The 18,458-nt window shown below is 49.4% G+C and overlaps 1 protein-coding gene across 3 annotated transcripts in view; it reads right to left on the reverse strand.

Annotated features, from left to right (window-relative positions):
• The window catches only part of LOC137528221 (cytochrome P450 2F2-like), an 85,032-nt gene that overhangs the window by 55,098 nt on the left and 11,476 nt on the right, over window positions 1–18,458 (reverse strand). The window contains exons 1-2 of one of the 3 annotated variants that reach the window (XM_068249496.1): window positions 13,741–13,811; window positions 13,579–13,655 (exon numbers count right to left, since the gene is read on the reverse strand). The gene's annotated coding sequence lies outside the window, so the exon portion shown is untranslated. Of the gene's footprint in view, window positions 1–13,578; window positions 13,691–13,740; window positions 13,812–18,458 lie in introns of those variants that run through there. The other 2 variants (XM_068249497.1, XM_068249495.1) reach the window with 2 other exon arrangements.

The raw sequence follows: 18,458 nt of genomic DNA on the forward strand, positions 1-18,458 counted from the left end.
AGGCCCGCCACTGCCAAGCGCTGCTGCACTTGGTCAGCCTTGGCAAGACCAAGCTGACGGCAGCCCACGTGTTGGCCAAACTCCAGGAGCAGGAGAGGATTTGGCTGACCCCCAGAGGCCTCAGAGTCGGAGAGGTGGTGTCCGACAATGGGGCCAATCTGGTTGCTGCCATAGACAGGGGAAGCCTGACCCACATCCCCTGTCTTGCCCACGTGCTGAACCTGGTGGTGCAGAAGTTCCTGCGCACCTACCAGGGGATGGGCGAACTGCTGGAAACGGCAAGGAATGTTGTGCGTCACTTCCGGCGCTCGGCTGCAGCCTGTGCGAGCCTGGAAGACGTGCAAAAGGAGCTGGATCTGCCACGCCATCGGCTGATCCTTGACGTTCCGACCCGCTGGAACTCCACCCTGGCGATGTTGGAGCGTCTGGTTGAACAGAGGCACGCTGTCAAACAGTACCTTGCCCTGGCCACTGTTTCCGCAGCTCAGAGAAGGGACAAGACCAGCAACATCCCGTCCATCGTCCCCGATGATGACTGGAGGCACATGCAGCAGGTGTGCTTTGTGCTGGCTCCCTTCCTGCAGGCCACAAACATGGTGAGCAGGGACCATGCTATGGTCTGCGAGTGGGTGCCCCTGGTTTCTCTGCTGAACAGGGCCCTCGATGCTTTGCTGGAACAGGGAGCGGCAGCCTTGGACCAGCAGGAGCGGCAACCAGCTGCGCAGTCCACCTCTGAGGGGGAGGAGGAGGAGGACTTGGTGGAGGTCCCTGACCTGGCTGCTGATGAGGGGGATCAGCACAGCGCAGCTGAGTTGGTGCGGGGGTGGAGAGAGGATGAGGCGGCAGAGGAGGAGGATGAGGACAGCACTGACGTCGATGTGCCAGCAGACGTGGCCCGCCTCTTCCCAATGGCAGCGCACATGCTGACGTGCCTGCGCAGGGACCCCAGGGTGATCCAGATGAAGCAGAGGGAGGACATCTGGATCAGCATGATGTTGGACCCACGCCTCAAGGGGAAGTTGAGCCAGTTCCTGCCGCCTGCAGGAGGAGACCCAGCGCAACAAATAAGGAGCTTGCAGCAGGCCCTTGTTGAGCGCTTGGAGGAAGCCTTCCCCCAGCCTTCCACCCCCACTGTCCAGCAGCCAGCACAGAGGCAGCAGCAGGTGCCTGCATCCAGCAGCAGCAAGCGCCCCACAGACCTGCTGTCTCTCAGCCACGAGCTCTACAGGACTGTAGAGGCTCCGGCAGCAGTGACTAGAGAGGAGATGCATGCAGCAGCATCCTCCTCCGGTCACAGCCAGCGCCTGACCCGCATGGTGGCTGACTACATGGGGTCGTACAGCGGGCTTGACAGCGATGCCCCTGTTGATCCCATGGAGTATTGGGTCAAGCGCATGGAGATCTGGAGCGAGCTAGCGCAGTACGCCCTGGAAGTGCTGTCCTGCCCCCCTTCCAGCGTGCTGTCCGAGCGCTGCTTCAGTGCAGCTGGTGGCGTGGTCACCGAGAAACGCTCACGTCTGTCTCACAAGTCTGTGGACAGACTGACGTTTCTGAAGATGAACCAGGCGTGGGTGGAAGGCGAGTTCCTGGCCCCTGTTGTCGGCGAGAGGGGGACATGAACTGGCTGCCGGAACCATCGTTAATGTGCCTTACCACCCTTTACCACCTCCTGGCTCCTGCTCACTAAGCCAGCCTGGTTCACTTTGACTATTACGTCGCCTGCAGCCACACATTTTACACCTACAGTGGGCTGCTGTGTACTGCCCTTCTGCTGTCTGTCTGTGTTTCCCACTGCCAGGGTACACAGAATTACCTTCTTCTGCTGCCACTCTGCCACCAGCTATTACGTCAAACAATAGCTATATTGGTTGCAAAAACAAAACCAAACAAACCATTAAAAAAAAAAAAGGTTTAATTTTTCTGAGGTGCCCGGGTTGAAAACTGTGTTGTTCCAGTTGTGTATTGGACACAATGTGGGCTGCACGACCGCTGTCTGGGACCTCCTGTTGTGTTTATTTACAGCCCTGGTATCACCGCTAGGTACCAGGGCTATTATGTCACGCTGCCTGCCTGCTGCCACACTCACACTACTCCTCCATTCCTCCTGCTGCTGCTGTCTGTCTGTGTTTCCCACTGCCAGGGTACACAGAATTACCTTCTGCTGCCACACTGCCACCAGCTATTACGTCAAACAATAGCTGCTCACATAATTACTCCTCCATTCCTCCTCCTGCTGCTGCTGCTGTCTGTCTGTGTTTCCCACCGCCAGGGTACACAGATTTACCTTCTGCTGCCACTCTGCCACCAGCTATTACGTTAAAAAATAGCTATATATCTGTGTAATTGGTTGTAAAACCAAAACTACGAAACCATTACAAAAAAAGGTTTAATTTTTCTGAGGTGCCCGGGTTGAAAACTGTGTTGTCCCAGTTGTGTATTGGACACAATGTGGGCTGCACGACCGCTGTCTGGGACCTCCTGTTGTGTTTATTTACAGCCCTGATATCACCGCTAGGTACCAGGGCTATTATGTCACGCTGCCTGCCTCATTGACTGCATGCTGCCACACACTCATCCTCCTCATCCTGCTGCTGAATTTACCTCCTGCTGTCTGTGTGTTTCCACTGCCAGGGAGCACATACAATGGCGCTTCCAACATGCGTGCGCCACCAGCTATTTGTTGTTACGCTCAAAAATAGCTGCATTTCTTTAAAAAAAAAAAAATGAAAAGAGAAATAAGTGAAGAAGAAGACGATATAGAAGAAGATGAAGAAGAAGAAGATGAAGAAGAAGATGAAGAAGAAGAAGAAGAAGAAGAAGAAGAAGAAGAAGAAGAAGAAGAAGAAGAAGAAGAAGAAGAAGAAGAAGAAGAAGAAGAAGAAGAAGAAGAAGAAGAAGAAGAAGAAGAAGAAGAAGTAGAAGAAGAAGAAGAAGAAGAAGAAGAAGATGAAGAAGATGAAGAAGATGAAGATGAAGAAGATGAAGATGAAGAAGATGAAGAAGATGAAGAAGAAGATGAAGAAGATGAAGATGAAGAAGATGAAGAAGATGAAGATGAAGAAGATGAAGAAGATGAAGAAGAAGATGAAGAAGATGAAGATGAAGAAGATGAAGAAGATGAAGAAGAAGATGAAGAAGATGAAGATGAAGAAGATGAAGAAGATGAAGAAGAAGATGAAGATGAAGAAGATGAAGAAGATGAAGAAGAAGATGAAGAAGATGAAGATGAAGAAGATGAAGATGAAGAAGATGAAGAAGATGAAGAAGAAGATGAAGAAGATGAAGATGAAGAAGATGAAGAAGATGAAGAAGAAGATGAAGATGAAGAAGATGAAGAAGAAGATGAAGAAGATGAAGATGAAGAAGATGAAGAAGATGAAGATGAAGAAGAAGAAGAAGAAGATGAAGAAGAAGAAGATGAAGAAGAAGAAGAAGATATAGAAGAAGAAGAAGAAGATATAGAAGATAAAGAAGAAGAAGAAGAAGAAGAAGAAGAAGAAGTATATACAGTACTGAACAAAATTCTGGACACAACTTCTCTTTTCACCTTTTTTTTTTTTAAAGGAACATCCCCACATAATCACTTGCTGTTGTTACTTGGAAAAAAATATGTTTCTTGCATCATTCACCCTCAAAACAAGTGTTGGGAAGCTTTTTAAGGCCAATTCGAATAGTCAGCTCGAATAATGAGCTCGAATACCGACTCGAATAGTGAGCTCGAAGTCCGAGGTCGAATCGAATAGTAAAATTTATTCGACTCGAATATTCGACTGACCTCGAATAATTTACTATTCGAATTCGACCAAACTCGAATTTTAAAAAGGGGTATTTGAGCACCACTAAATCAGAGACAAGTTTGAACATAGGTTAAAATTGTTTAATGAATCAACATATCTAACATATTTAATGACACTCAACATCTGATCAAGTAGTTTTGTTGTCTAAGAACCACGTGTATGCTGGAAGAAAACAGAACAAAGTTCATTCATTATTACTGTTATTATTGATCTATTTGGGGTCATCACTGTGCATGCCCAGTAAGCCGGAGCCACAGGCACACAATAGAAAGAGGAGCTGCACAGCCCCCGATATGGAGGGCGGGGAGCCGCGCTCAGCAACGGGGGGATGATGGAGTAGCAAGGGAAGCCTCAATAGGATCCTGAGGCTTCCCTCTCTTAAGATAAGTATCTGATTTTGATCAGTTTATCACTTTAACTGCTTGCCGACTGTGTCATGCCGATGGGCGTGGTCACAGCAGCAACCCCAGGACCGCCTAATGCCGAACGGCAGAGGCGTCGCGAGGGCCTTTGATCTGGGGCACCGGCCTGGAACCTGTTGCCATGGTGCCCCGGATATTTTATGGCCCCCTGTGCCCTGCAACCCGCTCTCTCCTCCACAGACCTCAGATCGCGGCGACTCTGCCCGCCCTTCACTCCCTCTCACTCTCCCCGTCCCCCCCGTCCCCCACTGATCGCGTCATTAGGAGAAACCGAGCATGGGGAAACAGCCGGAGGAAGAGAGAGGTATGCGGCTTTGGTCTCCACTCCACGCTGGAATCCAGGCAGAGGTAAGCTGCCGCTGTTTGTAGATGAGCGGGCGGGGAGACCAGCGGGGGACCAGGAGGGGGGACAGCGCAGCCCAGCCACCTATACTGAACGCCCCATACCTACCTACCTATACTGAAAGCCCCATACCTACCTACCTATACTGAAAGCCCCATACCTACCTACCTACCTATACTGAGGACCCCATACCTACCTACCTATACTGAGGACCCCATACCTACCTACCTATACTGAAAGCCCCATACCTACCTACCTATACTGAAAGCTCCATACCTACCTATACTGAAAGCCCCAATACCTACCTACCTATATTGAAGGCCCCATACCTACCTACCTATACTGAAAGCCTCAATACCTATCTACCTATACTGAGAACTCCATACCTACCTACCTATACTGAAGGCCCCATACCTACCTCCTTATATTGAAGGCCCTATACCTACCTATACTGAAAGCCCCAATACCTACCTACCTATATTGAAGGATTGAAGGCCCTATACCTACCTATACTGAAAGCCCCAATACCTACCTACCTATATTGAAGGATTGAAGGCCCTATACCTACCTATACTGAAAGCCCCAATACCTACCTACCTATATTGAAGGCTTCATACCTACCTACCTAGAGTGACCAGATTTTTGTTGGTTCAACCTGGGACGGGGGAGGGGGGGTTGGGGCGGCACCTGAAAAATGGGGGGATGCGGCGCGTGTAGTGCGCCGCGCCGAAAAATGGTTGTGGCCATGACATTGTATGGGCGGAACTAACATAATGATGTAACAGTGAGGCATAAGAAAGCAATGTTTACGCCATGATGTTGTCAGACGAGGTTTCGCATCATGGGTGTGCAGAAACTGTGTGATGCTATTTAATAGTATACCGTAACCCCATTGCGGGCAAACATGTCACCAGAAAATAAACGTACTGCGGGCAAACATTTCACCAGAAAATAAACGCACTGCGGGCAAACATGTCACCAGAAAATAAACGCACTGCGGGCAAACATTTCACCAGAAAATATTTTCGGGTGAAATTTTTGCCCACAGTGCATTTATTTTCTGGTGACATGTTTGCCCGCAGTGCGTTTATTTTCTGGTGACATGTTTGCCCGCAGTGCGTTTATTTTCTGGTGACATGTTTGCCCGCAGTGCATTTATTTTCTGGTGACATGTTTGCCCGCAGTGCATTTTCTGGTGACATGTTTGCCCGCAGTGCATTTTCTGGTGACATGTTTGCCCACAGTGCATTTTCTGGTGACATGTTTGCTTGCAATGGGGGCACAGTTCACCTGAAAAAAAAAGCATTTACTCACCTGGCAGAAGTCTCCTCTGGGACCACATTCCTCCTGCTCTTGTCTCCCGCGCTCAGAGTGCAGGGCTACGGCAAGATGGCGCCCGAAGCCCTGTACTGGAGACTCAATAGCCCTGCTCGCCTGCCGGTGTCGGAACACCAGAAGACAATAAGGAGGCTGGAGCGGGGCTGCACCGGGCAATGAACTGGCACGCTGCCAGTTCATGCAATACAGTGACCAGAGTCCCGAGGCCGGGACGTCTCGCTGCTGAAAGCGGGACGTTTCCCGGGACCTCATGCAGCCTGGGACAGCGGACCCCGAATCCGGGACGCGTCCCGGGCAATCCGGGACGTCTGGTCACTCTATACCTACCTATACTGAAAGCCCCAATACCTACCTACCTATACTGAGGACCCCATACCTACCTACCTATACTGAGGACCCCATACCTACCTATACTGAAGGCCCCATATCTACCTTCCTACCTATACTGAAGGCTCCTATACCTTCTACCTATAATGAATCTACCTATACTTAGCTACCTATAAGGAACTAAAGGCCCTTATACCTACCTACCTATACTGAGGCCCCTATACCTAGCTATCTATTCTGAAGGCATCTATACCTAGCTACCTATGCTGAAGCAAAGCCCCCGGGCCCAGCAAAGCAAAGTTCCCAGCAAAGGTAAACCCCCTGGGCCTCAGACAAGCAAAGCAAAGCCCAGCCTAGCAAAGCCCCAGCAACGCAAAGCCCCCGGTCCCAGCAAAGCAAAGCCCAAGGGCCCTAACCCAGCTAAGCAAAGCCCCCAGCCCAGAAAAACAAGGCCCCAGGGACCTAGCCCAGCAAAGCAAAGCCCCCAGACCAGCAAAGTAAAGCCCCGGGGCTCCAGCCCAGCAAAGCCTTCGGGCCCCAGCCCAGCAAAGCGTACAGCCAAGCAAAGCTCCCAGCTCAGCAAAACCTAGTAGCCCAGCAAAGCATCCAAAAATGCCCTCACCCCAGTGAAGCCCGCAGCAAATTGCCCAGCAAATCACCCAGCAAAGCCCCAGGCCAAGCACCCAGCAAAGCCAGGCCGACACAGCATCACCATCAGCCAGGCAGCCCAGCATCACCACCAGCAAGCCCAGCATAACCGTCAGCCGAGTACAGCACACAGGTCAGCCTGCCGAAAACAAGACAGACAGAAGCCAGGTGAGGGGCTTATTTATGTGAAATACTGCCTATCAAATATATTTAAGTTACACCACTGCTATGTTCATGTACATTTGGCCCCACCTATGACCACGCCCACTTTCCAGTGGCATGACCACGCCCATTTTCCCCCCCGGCGCGCTGCACAATCTTTTCCTCTTGGTGCCCAGGGGTGCCCCGGATCTCCCAGGAACCTAGAAACACCCCTGCCGAACGGCATAAAGTCCTGGGGCTTCAGTTTGCAGGAGATCGCGCGCAGGCTGCGCGCACATCTCCTGCTTGGGAGACGGCCGCTAACAGGTGAGACTACTGGCGTCTAATCACACACAGCGTTGTGTAGCCAGCGCTATTTGAATTATACAGGGCGCAGGTTTGGACTAAAAGCCAGCCAGCACACTCACAGTTAACATCTCTGCAGGAGCTAATGGGAATGGGAGGAGATGTGTGAGGGCGTTGCCTGGAAGGGGTAGGTCAGTCCCAGCCTCCACAACATATTTAAACCCATTGTATAGATGGGCACTTCAGCTCTGACTTGAGCCATTTGATGCTGGGGGGTTCTCTATTTATTATTTTTGTACTTTATCTTGCTCCTGACGAAATCTGTTTAAGATGAAACATGTCGAGCACTGTTAGCACCAGGCCCGGCCCTAGACTTTTTGCCGCCTGAGGCAAAATTCAAAAAAATCGCCGCCCCTCCCCCCCCAAGCCGTGTGTGTGTGGGGGGCCGCCCGAGCTGGAGGGGATAGCGGGCAGGAAGGGGGTATTGGGCCTAGCGGCGGGGAGGGGGGTCGGACCCCCCCCCCCTCCCTCGCCTGGGTCCCCCGTCCTCCGCTCCCCTCCAGCTTTAGAAGTGAGGTCGCTGGAGTGGCTGCAGCTATATTGTAAGAGGCAACGGGCGGGGATCACTCACCTCTTCCTCGTTCCAGCCCGAGCCTGCGCTCCACTGACATCACTTCCTGCGGCGTAGCAGGAAGTGACGTCAGTGGAGCGCAGGCTCGGGCTGGAACGAGGAAGAGGTGAGTCCTCCCCGCCCGTTGCCTCTTACAATAAAGCTGCAGCCAGCGACCTCACTTCTAAAGCTGGAGGGGAGCGGAGGACGGGGGACCCAGGCGAGGGAGGGGGGGGGTCCGACCCCCCTCCCCGCCGCTAGGCCCAATACCCCCTTCCTGCCCGCTATCCCCTCCAGCTCGGGCGGCCCCCCACACACACAGACGGGCGGCTGCCGCCCCTCCAGAAGTGCCGCCTGAGGCAAAAGTTTCACCCCGCCTCATGGGCGGGCCGGCCCTGGTTAGCACTGTATATATGTTTTGCACTCCCTAATCTTTGTACTATTCCCCTGGCTTGTTTTCAGTAACTGTGTGAGAGAGACCTGCAGCGACTCTTTAGATGCAAAGAGCTGCCACATTTGAGCATTCTGGACATCTCTATTGCATATCTATTTCACTTGTATAAGCCGCTGCAGGGTAGTCCGGTTGCACACCCAACACAATACTGTCTTGATTTTATCAAAGAAATAATAGTGCTGTGCAACCAAAGTCTTCAGGGCTAGCCACACCCCACAGCTTGTGCGCTCAGACCAGTTAACTCTTCGCACAATCCGACAGTGAACTGTGGGGGGGATAGGCAAAGACACCCGCTTTGGTCTATGCACCAACATATATTTTAAAACCTATGAGTATTGTAAATAAAGGATGTAGTAGTCTTTCAGTAGACCTGTGACAACAAGGTGGTGCGAACTATGACACCACTCGAGTACATTTTTAGGAACCTTGAGTCAGATCTTGACTCCCGTGTTGCTTTTTCTGTCAAAGCCTGATCGGGTCCATGCTACTGCGAATGCGCAAGCCATCAACAAAAGTTTAGAAGCGGTTTTGCAGAGAGCACAGCACTGGGACAGCCTGGTGGAGGAGGACGGGGTAAGCCTCTAAAAAATCCAAAAGCTTCCCTCTCCCAAGATGAGTACCCGTTTGGGTACTTTTCTTCCCTACAGGTTTCTGTGTAAATAAAACTAACTGTACTTACCTGAGGCTTCTTCCAGCCCCTACAAGTCACGTGTGTTCCTTACTGCAACTCCGGTCCTCTCCTGTCTCTTGCTGGCAGCCTCTGAAGACTGCCGTCCCACGATGGGTCAGCGTCTTCTCCACATGCATGAGCCTACGCCCGTGCCGCATGCGAATGCTCTAACATCACCGGCAGTGTACTGCGCCTGCACAGTACTACTGCACTGGCATTAATGCGCACGACACAGGTGCATGCCCACGCATGGGCAGGAGATGCCGAACTCATCAGAGGTCAGCGATACTTCAGAGGCTGCCAGCGGGACCAGAGAAAAGACAAGAGCTGCGGTGACGGACACACATGACTTCTAGGGGCTAGAAGAAGCCCCATGTAAGTAAAGATCACTTTATTTTGTCATCTCGCTTGTCCTTTAAGAACTTCCAGGAAGCCACTTGTATGTTACATTGAACAACGATCTATAAGGTTTACTTAAAAACATACTAATCAGTCCAATCACCAGCGAAGTGTTGTCATTTCTGCAGAAAAAAAACTATTGGATTGTAATGGATAATTAGCGAGGGTTAATTATATGCTACTTATTTTGGCGTGCATGCACATTGTATCCAGCTAGGAAATGAGACATAAAAAATGTGTTTCCCGCTAATTTTGGTCCATTTCCAAGCTGCATACAATGTGGTCTACTCACTAATGGCTGGTAACATCTACATGTGTGGAAAGCATGTTCTTACACACAGTCTGTGAGTTGCTTGTGCAGAATGTGCAAAATACCCGTATATTTCGGCGTATAAGACAACTGGGCGTATAAGACAACCCCCCAACTTTTCCAGTTAAAATACAGAGTTTGGGATGTACTCACCGTATAAGACAACCCCTCTTCCAATGCACACCAAATAAAAATGAAAAAAAAACATCATATACTGGTGCTGTGTATGAACAGATACTGGTGCTGTACTGTATGTGGTACCCAGTGTATAACAGTGTATAGACAATTGACTGTTTGGATTGGTCAACTCACCCTCTCCCTAGTTGGATTGGTCATCTCTCCTTGTCTATCTGTTTATCAGAGTGGTATGAAAGAATAGATTGTGCTGTATCTATAAAACACGCCTCTTTCACCCTTCTGGCCCACCCTTGTATCCAATTTACCTCTTTCTCTGCCTCTCAGATGTCGCACATGTACGCCTGCGCTGCTTCACTACAGTCCTCAGCAGCGAGATCTGAGAGGCGGTAACAGGATAGAGCTTATCACCCAGGATCATTGACACCCGGCATATAAGATGACCCCTGACTTTTCAGAAGATTTTCAAGGGTTAAAAAGTAGTCTTATACGCCAGAATATACAGTAGATCATTTTATGAGCATGAGGCTGTGTTCCCACTAGAGCGGAGAATGGGCATTTTCTATCCATTCTCCGCTCATCGCTAAATGGACAGTAAACGGTTCCTGTTTTATTAAAAGGAGCCGTTCACACTTGTCACACTGCAATGGATCGGAGGGATCCGTTGCAATAAGTGAACAGCACTTCTGTGCATTCCACGATAATCCTGGGCAGGTGGATGCGTCTGCATCAGCCACGGGCTATGCGTCCTGCTGCCAATCGCCTCCACCTGCTCCCTGTACACATGGAAGAAGCATGGGGATCCCCCCATTGGGCTGCAAAAGACCAATGGGAATCCTCACCAAGAGGGAAAATTGTCATTGGTTCATAGTGGACCAATGAAAATTCTCCCTGCTGCTAGGGTGAATTAGCCTAATGCAGTCTATGTGGAGCTCCATGCTGCAGTCGGCCTCCGGGCTAACTATAAAGGGACCAAGCGGCGGCAGCACAGGCGAGCGGCGATCGCTTCAGGCAGCGGACGGCGCAGAGCAGATGCAAAATGGAAAGAGCTACAGTGTCCATTTTGCATCCACTCAAGTGGAAACCAAGCCTATCACAAGCAACTCAAGCATTATGTGTATAACGCAAATTATGCAAACTATATAATGAGCGTAGTTTGCATAACTCCTGGTAAAATTTGCATGTGCTGCCATTTGTAAATAGATCTCAATTTGCAATAAATATGCATGTCAGACAGGATTATTAGCACCTAGTTCACCATTGCTAATAGACGTGGGTAGCCATTGTCTCATCTGACTCCTCTCACTTTTACCTCGACAATAGCAAAGGCTTGTTTGTTGTGTTCATACCACAAGACAAATGGTACAAGTCTTCTCTTATAGCATTCCGCATCTTCCTTTTACTTCCGACTTACTTAAAGGACACCGGAAGTGAGAGCAATATGGAGGCTGCCATATTTATTTCCTTTTAAACAATACCAGTTGCCTGGCATCCCTGCAAATCCTCTGCCTCTAATACTTTTAGCCATAGACCCTGAACAAGAATGCAGCAGATCAGGTGTTTCTGACAATTTTATCAAATACCGGGGGTGAGTGACATCACACATGCAACTCACATGCTATATACCGATAGTCCCGCGGAACCTGAATGCGGAAATACAGCACAGGCACTCAGGGGATAGAGTGACAGGTAAAGTGTAAATGTATGGGCACTGGGGGGGGGGGGGCACATAAACCCAAACAGCGGTTTAGGTTCTTGTAGCATTCGTCATTCACTAATATTGCATGCCGTTAATGCCATACAAACTATTGACCACATCAAGATTTCCCAGCACTTCCAGTCAATACATGGAACCAATTTTAGACCCAAACAGTCAAATCGTCGATCAGGCATGCTTGTGACTGTACCGATTTTTATTTGATTAGATAATAATTATTAGGGTGACCAAGCGTCCTCTTTTGCCCGGACAGGTCCACTTTTTCAGACCTGTCCAGGCCAGCCTCCCGGGTTTTTGAATTGTCCGGTGAGAGAGCCGAACACAGAGCCGAACACGAGTCTGTTGAGCGGCAGAAGAGCCGCTTGCAGAGACAGAGAGCCGAACACGAGCCGACTCTTTAAGAGCGCAAGCCAGAAGAGCCGATGCTTTAGAGAGACGGAATTCCCACCACTAGACTGAGTCTCAGTCTAGTGATGGGAATTCCGGCTCTTTAAGTATCGGCTCTTCTGACTCGTTCGGCTCCCCAAACGGCTCTTCGGCAATCAATCCCTGCTGCTCTGCTCCGCCTCCGCCCAGGGGCCGACTGGCGTGGGGGATGGGGGGCAATTGCGTGAGTGTGTGGCCTGCAGGAGGAGGAGTAGGATGGAGGACAGAGGAGGTCAGGTCGGGTCCAGACACAGCCAGCCAGTGAGGAGATTTGAAATGGCAGAGACTGCCAGAAGAGTCCAGTCCTGCCTCGTGTCTGCAGCGTTCTTGCAGAGTGCCAAGTGTCCCCTCAACTCAGTCCCAGCATCCTGGCTCTTGAAGCTCCGACGGGACAGGGACACACTGGCCGCACAGACACCAGAGAAACTCTAATTGGTAAGCCGACACCTCTTCTCTCCATTTGTCTTCTGTGTCTTGAACGGGCAAGCCCTGCTAGCACAGCCCACATCTCTGTCTCCTGTACCCTTTCATTGCTGGTATTAGCTGAATGAATCAGCTTGTTGCAGCACTCTTACATTGTATTTAAAGGAAACATCAGGCTTTTTATAAAAAACAAACATATCCTTTCTGGGGCTTCCTCCTGCCCCTTGCAGCCTATGTGTCCCTCTACTCCCAGACGTTATCCTGGGGTCCCCCCCGTAGCAGTTGGCGACCTGGTGTGGCCAGGAGCATTCTGCGCAGGCGGCATGGCTGCGTGCAGTTGCAGAAGCGGCCAACCTTGCCAGTTCCCCGGTTGCTATGGAGGGGACCCCAGGATAACTCATGGGAGCAGAGCTGAGAGCAGGAAGAAACCCCAGATAAGATCTGTCACGCTGGTGCTCTGTGGCCTGTGGGAGCAATTCTCATTGCATTAGTGGGAAAATCTGCTGCCAATAAGTTTGCATTTGTGGGGAAATCTGCTGCCAATCTGATTCCATTTGTGGGGAAATCTGTTGCCAATCTCATTGCATTTTGTGGGGAAATCTTCTGTGAATCTGATTGCATTTTGTGGTTGGTCGGCCCTCCACCATGTGGTCTAGAAAAAAAAAACGGCCCTCCATGCCCGCGAAGTTGGACAGCACACTGCTAAGGTCTTGTATATTTGGCCCCACCTATGACCACGCCCACATGCTGATGTGATCGTCCTCTTTTTTGGAAATCAAAATATGGTCACCCTAATAATTATTGAATCGGATGATCGATTGGCCTCCACTTTAATACCTTTAGCTATAGACCCTGAACATGCATGCAGATCAGGCGTTTCTCACTGAAGTCTGACAAGATTAGCAGCATGCATGTTTCAGGTGTGTGACTAACACTACTGATGCAAGAATGATCAGCAGGGCTGGCAGGCAACTGGTATTGCTTAAAAGGAAATAAATATGGCAGCCTCCATATACCTCTCCCTTCAGATTCCCTTTCTGCTAGCCCAATCTCATTATCCTGCTCATTTTTATGAGAAATGGTTTATGAAAACAAAGCTTTGCAGTTCTTACCTGGGCCGCAGAAAACGGAGCTCAGCCCTGCTTCAGCTCTGCAGTCTTTCAGCCAACTTGGCAGGCAGCCTCACTTCCTTGAAATATGTACAAAGAAAATAACAATCAGTGCCTGTAAAAAGAGAGGGAGGAGTGAGTGGTAATCTGGATAGAGGTATTTACAGGCATGTAACAGTGCACAACTTCAAACACCGTGACTGGATGGTAATGTACACTTATGCAGGGAAAGGTGTGACTGAGATCCAAAATGAAATCCACTTATCAGAGCAGAATGAAGGACAGGGAAGGACAACAGGGTGGGGGTTTCCTAAACACATAATCTTAGCTAAAGTCAAACTTCTGACGGTCTCACGCCACCACCTGACCTGTGCTCAGCTTTCTCCACCTGTCGTTTCTATCCCTAGGGATAGTAACACACGAGGCAGAAATGCTAGCATTAACGGAAGCAGGAAATTTGGGCGCATGAGGCAGGTGGACAAAAAGGGCGCCGCCATTCACTCCCATAATAAATATCGTTTAATGGGCGCCCAACAGGAAAAAAGGGCGCCGGAGAAAAATAACGTTTTAAAAGCGGCGCCCGGAGTCTTTTAATGTTTTATAACTGCTTCTCATGATTACACATTATTTAATGATTTATAATTTTTTAAACATTATTTTTAAACGAAAAACAGTACAATATTTTTTAAAACATTATTTTTAAACGAAAAACCGTACAATTTTTTTTTTTTATTATTATTATTATTTATTTATTTATTGTATTTATAAAGCGCCAACATATTACGCAGCTCTGGACAATAAATATATACAATGATACAAGGATGACATACATAGGGTTACACACATAGAACAAAGTTATACATACAAATTATACAAAATACATGATCATGCAATATGGGCTGGTTAGGTAGGCCCAGTAATACAAGTACAGGCTGTCATAGGACAGGAGCACATGATCCTGTAGATTACACTAGGGCAGGGGTCTGCAACCTTTAAGAATTAAAGAGCCACTTGGACCCGTTTCCGAAAAGAGAAAAAAAACTGGGAGCCGCAAAACCATTATAAAACAGATATGACCCTAATATGCACAAATCGTTAGCAGATATGTCCCCAATATGCACAAATCGTTAGCAGATATGACCCCAATATGCAGATATGTCCCCAATATGCACAAATCGTTAGCAGATATGACCCCAATATGCACAAATCGTTAGCAGATATCACCCCAATATGCACAAATCGTTAGCAGATATCACCCCAATATGCACAAATCGTTAGCAGATATCACCCCAATATGCACAAATCGTTAGCAGATATCACCCCAATATGCACAAATCGTTAGCAGATATGACCCCAATATGCACAAATCGTTAGCAGATATGACCCCAATATGCACAAATCGTTAGCAGATATGACCCCAATATGCACAAATCGTTAGCAGATATGACCCCAATATGCACAAATCGTTAGCAGATATGACCCCAATATGCACAAATCGTTAGCAGATATGTCCCCAATATGCACAAATCGTTAGCAGATATGACCCCAATATGCACAAATCGTTAGCAGATATCACCCCAATATGCACAAATCGTTAGCAGATATCACCCCAATATGCACAAATCGTTAGCAGATATGACCCCAATATGCACAAATCGTTAGCAGATATGACCCCAATATGCACAAATCGTTAGCAGATATGACCCCAATATGCACAAATCGTTAGCAGATATGTACCCAATATGCACAAATCGTTAGCAGATATGACCCCAATATGCACAAATCGTTAGCAGATATGACCCCAATATGCACAAATCGTTAGCAGATATGACCCCAATATGCACAAATCGTTAGCAGATATGACCCCAATATGCACAAATCGTTAGCAGATATCACCCCAATATGCACAAATCGTTAGCAGATATGACCCCAATATGCACAAATCGTTAGCAGATATGACCCCAATATGCACAAATCGTTAGCAGATATGTACCCAATATGCACAAATCGTTAGCAGATATGACCCCAATATGCACAAATCGTTGGCAGATATGACCCCAATATGCACAAATCGTTAGCAGATATGCACAAATCGTTAGCAGATATGACCCCAATATGCACAAATCGTTAGCGGATATCACCGCAATATGCATAAATCGTTAGCAGATATCACCCCAATATGCACAAATCGTTAGCAGATATGACCCCAATATGCAGATATGACCCCAATATGCACAAATCGTTAGCAGAAATGACCCCCAATATGCACAAATCGTTAGCAGATATGACCCCAATATGCAGATATGACCCCAATATGCACAAATCGTTAGCAGATAAGTCCCCAATATGCACAAATCGTTAGCAGATATGACCCCAATATGCACAAATCGTTAGCAGATATGACCCCAATATGCAAATATGTTCCCAATATGCACAAATCGTTAGCAGATATGTCCCCAATATGCAGATATGACCCCAATATGCACAATCCTACAGCAGAAATGACCCCAATATGCACAAATCCTTCAGCAGATCTGAAAAGAAAAACCCATTTACTCACCTAGTCAGAAGAACTCCTGTCACGATCTCCTCCTGTCCCGACCGCCGGTCCCGACCTCCTTGTGGCGCGCAACTCCCTCGGCTCCTCTTCCTTCCTTCCCGACGTCACGTCCTGCCTGCACTACACTGCAGGGCTACGGGAAAATGGCCGCCCGGAGCCCTGCACTGGTCCGGCGGCCTCTCTGATAGGCTGCCGGCCAGCTGGCAGCACACGTCACACGCGCACATGTAACAAGCGTGCCGCAGCCACTGACACGCACTACCGGTGTAGTGTCAGAATGGGCAGCCCTGCAGCACCGGAGCCGCGACTGAGCCGCGGCCTAGGAGCCGCGGCAAAGGTGAAAAAGAGCCGCTTGCGGCTCCGGAGCCGCGGGTTGCCGACCCCTGCACTAGGGAGTGGAGGACCCTGCCAGAGGCTTACAATCTAAAGGGAGGGGTGGAAACACTAGGGGGGGCTGTTAAATATTCCTTAGAGAGTTACTGTGTGGTAGGAGGTGGGTAGGCCATCATAAAGAGGTGGGTTTTGAGGGCTTGCTTGAATGTGTTGAAAGAGGGAGCAAGTCTGATGGGTGGTGGAAGGGCATTCCAGAGGGTGGGGGCAGCTCTTGAGAAATCCTGCCGGCGGGCATGGGAGTGTGAAATGCGTGGGGTGGTGAGGCGAAGGTCGTTGGAGGAACGGAGGGGGCGACCTGGTGTATACTTGTGAACAAGCTCCGAGATGTAGGTAGGGCAGGTTTTGTGCACAGATTTATACGCCAGGCATAGAATCTTGAAACTTATCCTGAAACGGATAGGGAGCCAGTGCAGGGATTCACAAAGGGGAGATGTGGATGCAGAGCGGTGCGAAGAATGGATGAGTCTTGCAGCCGCGTTCATCACTGATTGAAGGGGGGCAGTGCGTTTAAGGGGGAGGCCAGAAAGGAGGGAATTACAGTAATCAAGGCGGGAGATGATGAGGGCATGGATGAGCAGTTTGGTCGTGTCCGGGGTTAAGAAAGGGCGGATCTTGGAGATATTACGGAGGTGGAAATTGCAGGCTCTGGTGATGTTTTGGATGTGTGGGATGAAGGAGAGGTCAGAGTCCAAGGTGACACCCAGACAGCGGGCCTGGGAGGTAGGGACAATGGTTGTGTTGTCGATTGTGAGGTGGAAATCTGGAATGGGTGCAGCAGCATGGGGTGGAAAGATCAGGAGCTCAGTTTTGTCTAGGTTAAGCTTTAGGAACCTAGCTGACATCCAGGAGGAAATTGCTGAGAGACACGAGGAGTGTCATCTGCATAAAGGTGGTAATTGAAGCCCAGGGAGGAGATAAGCTTGCCAATTGAGGAAGTGTATATGGAGAAAAGAAGGGGGCCTAGAACAGAGCCCTGGGGGACCCCAACTGAAAGGGGGGCAGGGGTTGAGGAGGAGCCATTGAAGGAAGTGATGAAGGAGCGATTGGATAGGTAGGAGGAGATCCAGGCCAAGGCAAGACCATGGATGCCCATGGACTGTAGTGATTGGAGGAGGAGGGAGTGGTCAACAGTGTCAAATGCTGCAGAGAGGTCAAGGAGAAGCAGGATGGAATAACTGCCTTTGGCCCTGGCAAGGGTAAGGTCGTTGACCACCTTGGCGAGGGCTGTTTCAGTTGAGTGTGCAGGTCGGAATCCAGACTGTAGGGGGTCAAGAAGGGTATTGGTGTTGATGTATTGGGTAATGCGCTGGTGGACTAGGCGTTCGAGGAGTTTAAAGCATAGGGAAGGAGGGAGATTGGGCGGTAGTTTGAGGGTAGGGATGGGTCGAGTGAGGTTTTTTTCAGCAGGGGAAGTACAGAGGCCTGTTTGAATGCTTTGGGGAAGATGCCTGTGGAAAGGGAGAGATTGAACAAGGAGGTGAGGACTAGGGCCAGGTCAGGGAAGTGGGGACGAAGAGTATTCGCAGGTACCGGATCACAGGGAGAGGATGTGGGGGGGAAGCCACTAGCAGCAGGCTGACTTCATCGATGGTGGCAGGAGCAAAAGAGGCGAGGGGTGGATGAGACAGGGGAGCAGCTGGGAGGGAAGGCAAGGGGACAACCTGAGAGGCATTGGGAAGGGAGGGATGGAGGAGGGAAATTTCATTGCGTATTGTTGCAATTTTAGTGGTGAAGTGGTTGGCAAAGTCGTTGGCTGAGAGGGAGGAGCTGGGAGGGGGAGGAGTGGGGTTGAGGAGGGAATTGAAGGTAGCAAAAAGCTGTCGAGGGTTGGAAGCTTGGGTTCCAATCAGTGCTGCAAAGTACCTTTGTTTAGCCTCAGAGAGGGCAGTGTGGAAGAGTAACAGTTTGGCCTTTTTAAAACATTATTTTT

Source organism: Hyperolius riggenbachi, chromosome 8 (genome assembly GCF_040937935.1).
Source record: "Hyperolius riggenbachi isolate aHypRig1 chromosome 8, aHypRig1.pri, whole genome shotgun sequence".
In the NCBI taxonomy this organism is placed as follows: domain Eukaryota; kingdom Metazoa; phylum Chordata; class Amphibia; order Anura; family Hyperoliidae; genus Hyperolius; species Hyperolius riggenbachi.